Here is a 14541-nt window from a genome sequence, read left to right as displayed (position 1 = left end):
ACTCACGTCCTTACACCAGGAGAATATCATAGAACGTCATACTGGATGGTCACTTTGGGGTTGTCAAACGTTACCCGTAACAGGGTGATCATAAAGGTAACTTTCGGGTATATCGGATGATGGATACCATGGTACCAAAACAAGAAAAGAGAACAAAACTGGTAACAAGGATAACTTGGTATTGTAATCAAGGAGTTGCTTCACAACGATACCGACAGAAGTCTCGCCTCACATTTTGTAATGTATCGCGAAGCAAAGGGAACTGTGTATGGACACAAAAGGTCTGCTCGATAACAATCTTCGTCTATATGTGGAAATTAATATGGCTATCCAGATCGCACTGTTAATTATTGATAGGAAGGTGTTCCAGGTCATGTCCGCATATTACCGAACCTACAGGGTCGCATGCTTAATGAAGAAAGAAATGTTAGAGAGCTAGGTAACATTGGAGAATAAGTGGATGGGATCCTGAAATATTTCGGATGATCCCGGAAGTGTTCCGGGATATCCCGGGAGTGTGCCGGTGATTCCAGGATGCTAGGAGTGTCCCGGAAGGTCCTAGAAGGTTAGTAGTTGGCAGCTCCCCTATTGTACCAGGGGCACAACGCACTAAGGCCCATTGGGCAAGCCCCATAAGGAAACTTGGGGGCAAGCCAATGAAACTAGGGGGGCAAGCCAAGTGGCTTTTGTGACAAACCAAGTGGGAGGGTTTCCCACCATTGGCTGCCGCACCCCTCGGGTTGCTGCCCTTGCACCTCCATCTATAAATAGAGGAAGGGGCTGATACGTCTCCAACGTCTATAATTTATGAAGTATTCATGCCATGTTTATTAGAGTTTTGTATGATTTTGGTGGACTTTTATATGTTTTTTATTGACTAACATATTGACCTAGTGCCCAGTGTCATTTATTGTTTTCTTCTTGTATTTGGTTCACAGAAAATCCATATCACATGAAGTCCAAATGCAGCGAAACTTTTTGATTATTTTTTCTAGAAGGAAACCGACCCAGGAAGCTTCGGGGGAGCAGTAGAAGACACACAGGGACCCCACGAGCCACCAGGGTGCGCCACCCCCCAAGCGCGCCCTAGTACCTCGTGGGCCGCCTTATGGCCCCTCTTCGCGTGATTCCAACGCAAAAAATTCTTATAAATACAAACCCCCCCGAGAAATAACCCTAGAATTTTTACTCCGCCGACGCTAGCCTCTGTACCTCCACGATCTCATCTACAGCCCTTTTCTGGCACCCTGCCAGAGGGGGGAATCATCATCGGAGGTCATCTTCATCAACCCGGCGGTCTCCATGACGAGGAGGGAGTAGTTCACCCTCGAGGCTGAGGGTTTGTACTGGAAGCATGTGTTTGATCTCTTTCTCTCTCTCTCTCTCTCTCCCGTGTTCTTGATTTGGCACGATCTTGATGTACTTTGTGTGGATTGGTTATTATGAATCTGAAATTGGCACGATCTTGATGTACTTTGTGTGGATTTGTTAATATAGTTGGATCATATGGTGTTTTTTTCCCTTCTCTGTCTCATTGTGATGAATTGAGTTTTTACCTTTGAGGTTTCACTAATATAGGATTGAATACTTTTATGGATTTGAGAACAATTGATGTATGTCTTGCATATGAATACTCGTGGTGACAATGGGGTATTATATTGATTCACTTGATGTATGTTTTGGCACTCAACTCACGGATTCCCGAGGTGACATTGGGGTAATCTATGCGTAGGGGTTGATGCATGTTTTCGTCCTACTTTCTCCGGTAGAAATCTTGGGGCACTCTTTGAAGTTCTTTGTGTGGATTGGTTATTATGAATCTGAAATTGTTTGATGCATATCGAATAATTAACTCACGGATACTTGTGGTGACATTGGAGTATCTAGGTGACATTAGAGTTGGTTGATGCGTATCACATGGTTTTATTTTAGTACGAACTCTAGAGCTATTTGTGACACTTATAGGAATGGCTCAATAGATCGATCAGAGAAGATAACTTTGAGGTGGTTTCGTACACTACAACAATTTCTATCTTATGTTCTCCACGAATAGGAACTTTGGAGTGATTCTTTGTCGCACGTTGAGGTACTGTTATATGATCCCATTATATTAGAATTTTTGAGAGATTGCATTAGTGAAAGTATGAAACCTAGACCTTGTTTCCAAGCATTGCAATACTATTCGTGCTCACTTTTGTTACTTGCTACCTTGCTATTTTTATATTTTAAGATTAAAAAAACCTATACTACTATCCATACTACACTTGTATCACCATCTCTTTGCCGAACTAGTTCATCTATACAATTTGCCATTGTATTGGGTGTGTTGGGGACACAAGAGATTTCTTGTATTTGATTGCAGGGTTGTTTGATTGAGACCATCTTCATCCTATGCCTCCAACAGATTGAGAAACCCTAGGTCATCCACTTGAGGGAAATTTTCTACTGTCATACAAAACTCTGCGCTTGGAGGCCCAACACGAGTCTACAAGAATAAAGTTGTGTAGTAGACATCAAGGGCCACACCCCAAACACACATAAACATGCTTGAGGGCAGCCTCCCTTTCTCCAGACTTTCCCTTGTGCACTTTTCTCCCTCCAGATCGCTCAGTAGTTTTTCATGCTAGTGCACAGACTGCTGCTGTACCTCTAGTATGGTACGCGTGGATACCTTGGAGGTGCCGTATGCTCGACGCTGGATCAAAAATCTTCCAGGAGAAATTCTCGTGGCTAGGAGGCATAACCTATCTGCAGGAATCGTCGTGCTTTGCCGACTTTTCTTCTTCCACTATGTTGATAGTTGGTGAGATTGATCGTTGCCTGTACCTCCATAGTGTTCCTAGGCATGTTGGTGTGTATTAAAATTTTGTTACGTAGTACGTTCCCTACAGTGGTATCAGAACCAAGTTCTATGCATAGTTACATGTATGATCTAGAGCATATGTGATGTGCAGGCATTGCACATGTGATCTTATGGGTGATTACATGAGATATAATTACTAGATGGTCTTGTTCTTTTCCTTCTAATTGCAAAATTTTGATCTTGACGGTGTTGGAATTTTTTTACAAAGGTCTGGCTCTCTGCGGTCCTTTTATGTTACTCCTGAGTATGCTAATTGTCTGACCAAACTTATGCTTCAGATTCTTTGGGTTCTACACTAGTCGGGAAAGATAGATTTTGTGAAAGGACGGGTTTGTTGATGTGATCTACATGGGGGTTATGCATTTAAGAAAGTTTAGTATGGGGCTCAATTTTTTTAATTAAGTCTCATGTTCCATACACCCCGACAGTTAAACTAGAACAAGAAATAATCATGCTTATGGTTACGTAGGTAGCAAACTGTTTGCAAGGGAAACCCTAGTAGCCACAATAATTTACAAAAATGATTAGAGGCATCTAACCTATTTTTGCATGGTTGCTGGTGATGTGGTATAGCCTTCGTTCATGCAATATATTTGTATGTGATGCAAAATAATTGTAATATTTTTTATCATGTCTTGCGTCTCGTGAGTACGACAAGATGGCTCGAGCCAAATGATTGTCATTTATTTAATTAACCTACGTGTCAAACATCATGTAATGCATTTATTTTATTAGCTATAGAGATAGCAATAGTTATAATTGCGAGGACATGAAGATGAGGATCATGCATCGATGGACCTTGATGCTATGCCGTACGCGAAGAAGGTGTTCTTTGCCAAAAGACGTTGAAGAAAGGGGACACAACGCCCGGAATTTTCTTCGCGCGCGAAGGGGATATGCCATATCACATATATTAACTGCATGTGATGTTTATCCCTTTTATGCACCCTGTTTGATGCACAGTAGATGTATTTATAGGTTGACCCCTCACTGAAAATTATCAAGTTGTTAGTGTTCGTGCAAGTGCCGCACTGTCTAGAGTACATGCCATTCTGAGGTGCACCATGTCACATGGGTACGATAGGTTTGACGTGTATTAGGTGGGTGCGAACGGTTCGCACAACAAGTGCACTCAGTTATCTTGACGAGCAGGCAAGATCGTCTTGAGTTCGGAATACGCCCATTGAAAGATGAACAAGGGTGACATGGAGATGTGATCGGCAAGTTGGCCTACCGGTCTTATTCTTTGTCATCAGTGATGTCACATCAATGGTGGAATAATTGAGATATGAATCTTGAATCACTAATAATCAATTATGAGGGATATTGGTTATAGTGGGAGCACACTATAAATAAAGTTGTTAATTTGAGTTGCAAATTAATTATGAACAATGTTAAAGTTATTGCATTATCATTGTAGAATAAATTGCATGCATTTCCACCTTCCCTATTGAATTTGATTAGCTATATATATATCTGGTTAAAACTTTACAGATTGATACCATAATGTGAAGATTGTTCTCATGTGTGCCAAGAAGGACTTTTGTCCTATTGCAAACTTTTAGTGATCTCCCGCTGATGCTATGGATGATGTGACTCGCATCCTTCAATCCAGAAGTTAGAATTCCACCATAGTTCAGTGCACTATGCTTGTCTCCATGCGACCCAAACTTCAAAAATGTTATGAAAATTGGGAATGTTATGAGATAATCCTGGAGCTGAAAAGATTGTTTAAGAAACAAACAAAGGCTAAAAGACATGAGATATCCAAAGCAATGTTTCATTGAAAAATAGTTAAGACGAGTACGGGTCAAGTGTTCACTATGCTTTGGATTGATAAAAGTGGGATCCAGAAGAACGCCAGACATGAGATGATGATGAATAAAATGACAACTTGAAGATAAGGGCAAGTCCAAAGGTGCTAGTAAGACTGACACACTAATACCATTCTTGGAGTTGGGTGTTTCTTCTATGAGTAGGAGGGACATTGAAAGTAAAACTACAAAAAGTATTTGGCAGAAAAGAAAAGTCTAAAAAGTACAGCTCAGGTATGAGTGTCATACATGTTGTAGCGCGCTGAATTCCTTTCCACTCCACATTGTAATTCTTGGGTATTATGACTAAGTGTTAGTTACGAGGAAGCCGAATCGACTGCCTTATTTTTCAAGTCGATGCAAGAACTACAATGGCTTTATGGACTTGCTAAGGATAAGGTTTTTACACATGTTGGGGAATAGTTACTGAACTCGCCATCAGCATATTACCTCGGCATTTTGTCACAGCCCTAGAATAATTGCATGTAAATAATTATATTAGAGAGCATCGTGCATCATATTTATTCCAAGTAATTGAAGGAATTTTAAAGCCTCAAAATTAAATATAAGGCAAAGAACCCTAAAAATTGCATCCGCTGATTCCAAAAATTCCCTCCTTAATGTTTGGTAATTTTTGCAAGGGTTTTAATCCAAACTAAAAATAGTGAACATTTTTAAGGATTTATTTGTGGGACTTTGGATTTAAATCAATAACATATTTGAGTTGGATTTATTTCTGTTATATAAGAAATAAAGTTCAATATTTTTGTAATTTTGTATGTGACCTTGGACTAGTACCCCGAGTTCACATAAAAAAATTATAGAAAGTTTATAAATGATTTGATACTTCAAATCAAATCAAACAAATAAAAGAAAATAAAAAACAGAAAGGAAAAAGAAACTGAAACAAGCCTGGCCCAACTTACCTGGCAGAAGCAGCTGCGTGCCCAGCGCAGCCAGGCCGCGGCCGCCTCCTCCCTGTGAAATTATATAATAGAACACCTGCACCCAGGCCCTCTCTATCTAGCCATCCATTACCCGCATCGCGATTCGTGCAAATAGATTTCTCTTTTTTGTTTCTCTAAAATAAAACATGTCTTGAAGTCCAAACCTTTGCAGCGTGGCAAAGCTTTCTATCTAAAATCTAGGATAAATCTTTCAGAAGTTTTTGTCAAACATAAATATATGAAAAATGATTTTGTAATCTAAAAATTCATATATTCTATATTTACGTTTGGCAAAAAATTCTGAAAGATTTATCGTAGATTCTACATAGAAAGCTTTGCCACACTGCAAAGATTTGAACTTCAAGACATATTTTATGTGTGAGAAATAAAAAAGAGAAAATTTTATATAGAAAGTTAGTTGCGTTGCACAGATCTTAAAGCAATATTGGACAGCCAGGATACCAGGACCGGGGTGTAGGTGTTCTAAAAATCCACGTCCCTCCTCCCTGCCTGCCTGGCTTTCCCCAGCGCCCAGATGCCGCCACGCGATCCCGAGAGCCATCTGCATCTCCCCGGCCTCCTCTCACTCTCCCCCGTGCTCTCCCTCTCCTCTAGTTCCCTCTCTCTCGCCGAACCACCGAGAGCACCTCATCACCGATGTCGAGTCCACCGCCATCGTTTCATCTCTTGAGCATGTCCAATGGCACCGTCGTCGAGTAGAGCTTCACCACACTAAAGATCGTGAACGCAGGAGGAGCACATTGACGCCATCGAGCTTGTTCTCCTACTCTGCCCCGACGGCCATCGTCGCCAAATTCGACCACCCCGACAAGTCCCCGGCCTCGCCGACCCCTCGTCGTGTTCCTTGTGAGGCCGCCTTCCTTTTCCCCCTTCTCCCCTCGTCTTTTGCGTGCCGTGGCCGCCGTTCCATGGGCTCCTAAGCTCACCGTCGCCATGCAACGTCGCCTCGTTGCTGGAGCTTGTCCAGCTCGAAGGCGAGCACAAACCAGAGCTCCTGGAGCTCCCAGGGTGCCGCCAAGCCATTCAATTTGCTTTCCCGCGCCCTGTAGCCATGTCACTGTCGTGTCCGCACTCTTGCAGCCGCGCGAGGTCGCCGCTGGCTTTGATTCCGGCCACCCCACATTCCCCCGAGACCACCCAGGGATGCGCACAAGCGTGAGCTCCCTATAGAACCCCTCCGCGCGTTGAATGGGTGCCGGAGCAGCCGTCCCGGCATGCCTCGGCCGTCAGTTCAGGTCGCCGGCGGCTAACCCCGGCCGGCTGACATGTCAAATTAGATTAGGGTGCTAATTACCTGTTAACTACCCCCTAGAGCCACGGATAGTGGGCCCCGGGCCTTGTTAATTCTTAGTTAGGTTTTAATTAAACCCTGTCTAACATACAGTGTCAATGACAGGTAGGCCCACCAGTCAGGTTTGACTCTGGTTAACCACTGACATCACCTTGATGCAGTGCTGAAGTCATAAGTCTTTTCTGGAATTCTAAATAATTCAGAAATGATTTATTAATTCCATAAAATGTTTAAAACTTTGAAAAAAGATAGAAATTCAATTGTACCTCAAAATGAAATTAATTATATATGAAAAATTATCAGAAAAATATGAAGAGAATCTGTTTATGCCATGTTCGTGCATGTTTGAGCAAGTTAACATCATTAACTAGGAGAACTAGTCGTCAACCCATGCAGTTGCACGGGCTAGCAATTTTTTAAAGTGCATATACATTATATGTTATATCTTATAATTATAGAAATATAGGTAGAAAATTAAAGAATATATTTCTAAAGTATCGCAAGCATCCTTCAAAATATTCATGTGAACATAGCAACGGTGTTTCGCCAGTTAAAAAAAACAAAGGGTAACATTAGGTTTTTTTTTTTTGCACATTCCAAAATGTTTAATCTTTTTACCTAGAAATTGTTATGTAGCATTTGGATGTTACAAAGAACACATAGAATTTTTTGTACATGTAGCATTTGGATGTTACAAAGAACACACGGGGCCCGGGTGAGCGCCACTTCTTCCTCAAGCCACTCCACTTGGTTTCTTACCAAATCCTCCGAGCTTTGTTCATTTCATTTTTGTACATGTAGGCTTCCCAAAGAATTGACTTGTAGTTCTCCTTTTTTCCGGTGTCAATGTTGTAAAATGTGGGTTATACTATTACTACTGTGCTTCCATGTGAAATGTACATAGAAATAATTCATTGGTAATAGCAAAACCATCCTAGATTAAAAACCAAAAGTTCATTATTGTAAAAAAGGTGAACTCTATTTGAACCATGGGCAACTTCAAAAAATCTAACAGAACTAATAGAGGAAGAAGCACATGTCTTACTTCAAAGCTTCATGATTAAAGCCATAAATATACTTACACTTTAACATGCAAACACATATTTGATATACAGTATACATTTGAAAATATAATCCACGGGTTGCTACTTTGTATGAACCCATTGTTCTCCACCTGCAAGTATGCAGTACAATATAAAACTGTAGGAGTAAAAAAAATAGAAAAAATACACAACATGTGAATAAAATATATCTATTAAGTACTATAACCACAAAAGATGAAATGTGTGAGAACAGCTTGCTGCCACATTCATATTTTAAGTTTCGAGAGGCAGGCCAAGAAAACATTATTCACTGATTATTGCTAGAGCCTAGGTTAACAACCAAGTAATATAGAAAACATAAAAAGAGTTTGTACAGTATAATAGGAAGCCAAACTATTCTACTCAGTCCATTCACTTGGACGACTAAAATCACAAATTGAGTAAATTTACACGATCTATTTTCAACATTATTTTCTTTTTTTACTTACAGAACGGGATCATAAATAATTTGACTCAAAAGCTTATGTTCATGTCTCCCATAATATTTACCTTTTTTATTTAGAGGCGTAGAAATACCCATTTTGATTATTTTAATCAAGCAAATGTGCATGCACCAAGGTGCACAAAATCAGTTGAAGTGACACCATTGTCTATCTGTGTACTGAGCGTTACTGCAAAGAACCGGAAAGTTATGCAAAAACCTGATAGTTATTTCCTGAACATCAAGTTCCAAACAGTTGTAGTATTCAGGGAAAAACGTGTAGGCAAAGCTTCAGAACATAAAAGAGTATCATAATTCAGATGCGGCGACTTTGCTTGCCACTATAAGGACAGAATCTCAATTATCTATCTTGAGCAGAATAAGTAAAACTTTCTATTAACAGAGCAAATTTTTGGAGCATCTTCATCAACTATGGTTGCATGATTTCATACATACGATTTTGTTTTTTCAAGTCACCGCCTTGTAGGAAATATTTTGAATAGGAAATGGTGTCACAACAATATGAAAGACCTTTATTATGACTAATTTTGTTGGGAATGAAAGAGGTATGTATGCAACTTCATTTAGCAAAATAACCACTTCCGTGTTTACCTAATTCTCAGTTATCAACATAACTTCATAGTCACATCTACAAATAGTTTGTTAAACCAAGTCTAACTACCCCTTTTACCAACCCAACATAACTGTTGGGAGATTAGAACAATTGTGCAGGAAGAAAAGCAAGCTCAGTATAGAATAGCGCACCAGGATGTCACACTTACATAAACAACTCTGTTACCAATATGAGCTTGCTGTTGTAAGAGCTTGGCAGTCCTGCTATCATGAATCCTCACTACAATAGAATTCATCTTAACCTTTTCGATATGAGCAGACCTTTAGTTACTTCAAAACTAAAAGATTCGTTCCAATTGCAGTAATCAAATTACACCGCAAGGAAACACACTTTATTGTCATGAAACCGAATCAAATCGGACAAAATACTGTTTTCATCAATTGTCTGTGCAAATGCATGGCCACTTTTTAAGAACCGATAACATCAACAGTATACATGCCAACAAATTATTTAAAATGCCATATATAATGCATTCCTGGAATGTTGCAGTATGTTTAGCTTTTATAAATTGACTGTTGTTTTGCCGTGTTGCCGCAGAGCGCCGTCTATGGCAATCGACTCCTGCTCCCTGATAACCTTGTACTATGATGTTTTGCCGGTTTCTCGCTAACTTTCAATAAACGAATTGACTTCGAGCCACATTCAGCAGACAACAATTTGACAATAAATTATTTCTATGGAAGTCTAAATATCTTTTGTTGGCTGTCGCAGAGCTAACTTCATTGGAAAGAGAATGAAATTATAGACTATGCTGAGAAACGATAATAAGCATACAAATGCTATATCTTACTGAACTTTCCAGCTATAGAGTACAGCGGCTACAGTCGGATATAAATTTTTCTTTTGCGTTGTATCTTTTGTCATCAGTGCTCACCAGGCTCTGCACTTTATCAAGTCAATGCATAGGTAAAAAAACAAAAGCATAGGATAATCATACATGCCTAGTGGGAACATAATAAGAACTCCAGTAATCAAACATTCAAAACTTAGAGCTGCCAGAAATTATTTGCTACACCAATGTTAACTGAGTCGTCTCCTGTCAATTCATAGGAGAAAGAACTAAGTCTAATGGAGACATGCAACAAAGCCAAATCGTACCATCTGGATTGTTCTCATATAAAGCTTCAGACTACTCAGACCATACAATTTGCAGGAAGAAACCGACGTATCTAAAAGAAAGAGTAGATGAGGGGGACTCACATCTGATCTTCCCTCAAAATTTCTCTTTATGCTCGGATCGTGGGCTGTCATGGACGTGGGTCGAGCCCAGCGTCGTTCCCTTGCTGCTGCTGCCGCCGGTGACTCCATCCTGTCCGCCGTGTACACGGTCGACGGGAGAGCAGGTCTCCGAAACCACGCCCTTCAGGTTCCTGTACGTGGTGAGGGGCGAATAGCTTTTTGGGCAGCAATTGCGTGACTGCTCGCTAGGGGCTTTCTGACCGAAGAGTGCATCTCCTACTGCACGAATTATCTAGACATCGAGAACTCCGTTGGTCTGCCCGTCAACAGGCACCTCGGCAGGCTCGCTGGATGGGGTCACCGTGAGGGTCGCCGCGAAATGCATGTCGACTTCGATGGTCGACTCGCCGACTTTGAAAGAGCAAACCTAGTCGCGCTACAACACATAGACGTGGTCGATCCTTGGGTGGTAGAGCACAAAACGTTTATTGAGAAGACGTACAATGACCGAGGCCAACAGAGGACGGACGGAGATATAATCAAAGAGCACAACTCATGTTTCATGCGTTGGTTCAAGCAGAAGCTTCTGTCGAACCCTTTACATGAGGATTCTTCCGCGGAAGAACAACTCATATTCGCCTTGTCACAGGGCGCCGAGCACAACCTGATGACGTATGAGGCGTACGATATCAACTGCTACACATTCTACACCGAGGACAAGGACATGAAGAGCGATGATTATCAGAACTCCGGGGTAACGATGGAATCCTACACCGGTAACGACAAGGACAGATACTATGGAAGGATCAAGGAGATCTGGGAGCTGAGCTACGCTGGAGAGAAGGTCCCTATGTTCCGTGTCAGATGGGCCAAGAGCGTCATAAAAGAAGACCGGTATTTCACCACCATGGTTCTACCCGTAGCCAAATCCATGACCGCAGGCGCGAACGTCACCGCGAAAAATGAGCCATGGGTACTGGCTTCCCAAGTGGACCAATGCTTCTTCATTACCGACCCGCCAAAGCCCAGTCATGTTGTCGTGAGGAGAGGCAAAAGGAAGATCATCGGAATGGATGGAGTCGCCAATGAGCAAGACTTCGACAAGTACGGCGACCCGAAGATGGAACATGACGACGACGATGAAGTATCAGCATACACCACAAGAAGAAGCAGGACCACCCTACCTAAAGGACGTCCGTTCAAAAGAAGAACTCCATTTACGAAAAATAAGGGCAAGAAGATTGTGAACAGATAGCTAGCTAAGATCGATTATATCTAAATTGTAGTCTTCATTTCTCGATTGTATTTCATGGGCACTTTTTGAACTCATGAATGTTTTTAAATTTCATGGACACTCGATCTCGATCCCCCTCCAGCTCGATTGCTATCCCACCTCGCCAGATCCGGTCCCCCTCGCCGCCGAGCACCCCCCGCACCATCTCCCCCGCTCCACCGGCCGCCGCCGCCGACCCACCGCACCCTCCCCCGCTCCACCGCCGCCGAGCACCCCCCGCACCCTCTCCCCCGCACCCTCCCCGGCCCGCTCCACCGTCACAAATGAATGCAACTAAAATTGCACAAAAAAACAAACTTGATTATATTTTCAAATAACAAATTTGATGATATTTTCAAATAATAAATTTGATGATATTTTTTCATATTCATAAATATTTTCAAATAACAAATTTCATGATATGTTTTCATATTCATAAATATTTTCAAATAACAAATTTGATAATATTTTTAAAAAAATTATTACTGTTTTTATAAAAAAATATTACTGTTATGATTTAAACAAGTTTGAACATATTTAAACACAAATAATTATCAAACAGCATTTTAAATGCATAAAAACAAAAATTGGGGAGCCTGGGAATCGAACCCAGGACCTCCTAGTGTGTGTGCTGCATGCTGACCAATCGGGCTAATGGGCGTGTTCTGATGGAGATAGGGTTAGGTGGAATATAACCTGACCAGTCGGGCTAGTAATTTCTAATGGCGCACCAGGGTGAGGTGCGCCATTGCTATCGTCGTACTTATGGCGCACTTGGGGGAGGTACGCCATTGCTAACCTTCCCCCCACTCCACCTATTCCCTCGCACCGTGGCCTCCCTCCCTCCCTCGCCAGATCCCCCACTCGACCCCAACTGTACGCCGCCACCCCCTTGCTCCGCCCCCTCCGTCCGCCGCGCCTGCACGCCGTCGGCCCGACCCCCGCGGGACTCCACCCCCGCCGCCCCCGCGCCCCTCGAACGAGATCGGCCGAGCGCGCGCTAGGGTTCCTCACCCCGCCGCCGCTCCTCTCCTCTCCTCCTCCCTCCGACGAGCGAGGGCCTCCTCCGGCCCCTGCAGCAGCCGGCGAGCACAGCCCCGACGCGCCCACACCCCGCTTGCCCCTGCCATCCTCCGCCACCTGTCACCTCCGCAGCAGCCGGCTAGCCAAGGACGGTGCCGTGACCCTCGCCGCCACCTCCCGCCGCCTCTTCCTGCGCGTGGCCAGCGGCTGCTCTCCTTCGACCACGGCATGGGGTGAGCCTCTCTTCCTTGCCTCTATGCTTCTTGTCCATGTCACTGTTCCCTGTTCCTCTCACTAGTAGAAAAAGAGGCTTCCATACGCCCCCATTAGTCCCCAAAACAATCGAACCGCGACCAAAGGGGCCTTTAGTCGCTGTTCGGGAGGAGACCCGCGACCAACTATCTGGGCCCAGCGCGCTCGGTCGACAGCTGGCGGACGGGAGGGGCTTTAGTCGCGGTTGGCCTGGCCAACCGGGACTAAAGGTCCCCGAAGGCCTTTAGTCGCGGTTGGCCAGGCCAACCGCGACTAAAGGCCCATCCAGCTGGCGGACGGGAGGGGCTTTAGTCCCGGTTGGCCTGGCCAACCGGGACTAAAGGTCCCCGAAGGCCTTTAGTCGCGGTTGGCCAGGCCAACCGGGACTAAAGGCCCATCCCTATATATAGGACTCAGCTCACTTCACTTCACTCAGCTCACTTCACAATTTTAAGAAGGGGGTGGTGGGTTTGCTTTTGGTTCCTCCTATGCACACAAGGTGTTCGATGAAATGCCCGAGAGCCTGAAACAAACATGATATGAAGTGTCTGAGCCACACTTGAGCTTTCTCATTTATTTTTCCTCCGCGATCGCGGTTAGCAACTTGAACCTTTCATGTGTCATTGATAAAATATGCATGTGTAGTTCATTGTTTAATTTGTATTATTTCTAGCTAGTTAGTTTAACAAATGCATGATGGTTAATTATATACTTTATATTATAATAATGCAGATGAATCGGCAATGGATGTACGGTCCCCGACTCTCCGGCGAGTTCACTACGGGTTTGAAAGATTTCCTCGTAGTGGCAAATGCGAACAAGCAGCAAGGTTTTATTATCTGTCCATGTGCTGTCTGTAAGAATCAGAAGGGTTACTCCTCCTCAAGAGACGTTCACATGCACCTGCTTCGGCACGGTTTCATGCCAAGCTATAATTGTTGGACCAAGCATGGAGAAAGAGGGGTTAGAATGGAAGAAGATGAAGAAGGGGATGATATCGATGACAACTATCATGATCATTTCGGTGATACTTTCATGGAGGATGATGCTGAAGGTGGGGAAGGGTTAGGTGAAGGTGAAGAAGAGGCACATGATGAGCCCGCTGATGATCTTGGTCGGACCATTGCTGATGCACGGAGACACTGCGAAACTGACAAGGATAGGGAGAATTTGGATCGCATGTTAGAGGATCACAAAAAGTCATTGTATCCAGGATGCGATAATAGTCTAAAAAAGCTGGGCTGCACACTGGATTTGCTAAAATGGAAGGCACAGGAAGGTGTAGGTGACTCATCATTTGAAAATTTGCTGAAAATGTTGAAGAATATGTTTCCGAAGAATAACGAGTTGCCCGCCAGTACGTACGAAGCAAAGAAGGTTGTCTGCCCTCTAGGTTTAGAGGTTCTGAAGATACATGCATGCATTAACGACTGCATCCTCTACCGCGGTGAATACGAGAATTTGAATGAATGCCCTGTATGCACTGCATTGCGTTATAAGATCAGAGGCGATGACCCTGGTGACGATGTTGAGGGCGAGAAACCCAGGAAGAGGGTTCCCACCAAGGTGATGTGGTATGCTCCTATAATACCACGGTTGAAACGTCTGTTCATGAACAAAAAGCATGCCAGGTCGTTGCGATGGCACAAAGAGGACCGTAAGTCCGACGGGGAGTTGAGACACCCCGCTGATGGAACGCAATGGAGAAAGATCGACAGAG

Source organism: Aegilops tauschii, chromosome 2 (assembly GCF_002575655.3).
Source record: "Aegilops tauschii subsp. strangulata cultivar AL8/78 chromosome 2, Aet v6.0, whole genome shotgun sequence".
NCBI lineage: Eukaryota > Viridiplantae > Streptophyta > Magnoliopsida > Poales > Poaceae > Aegilops > Aegilops tauschii.
Note: the sequence above shows the minus strand (reverse complement) of the source record.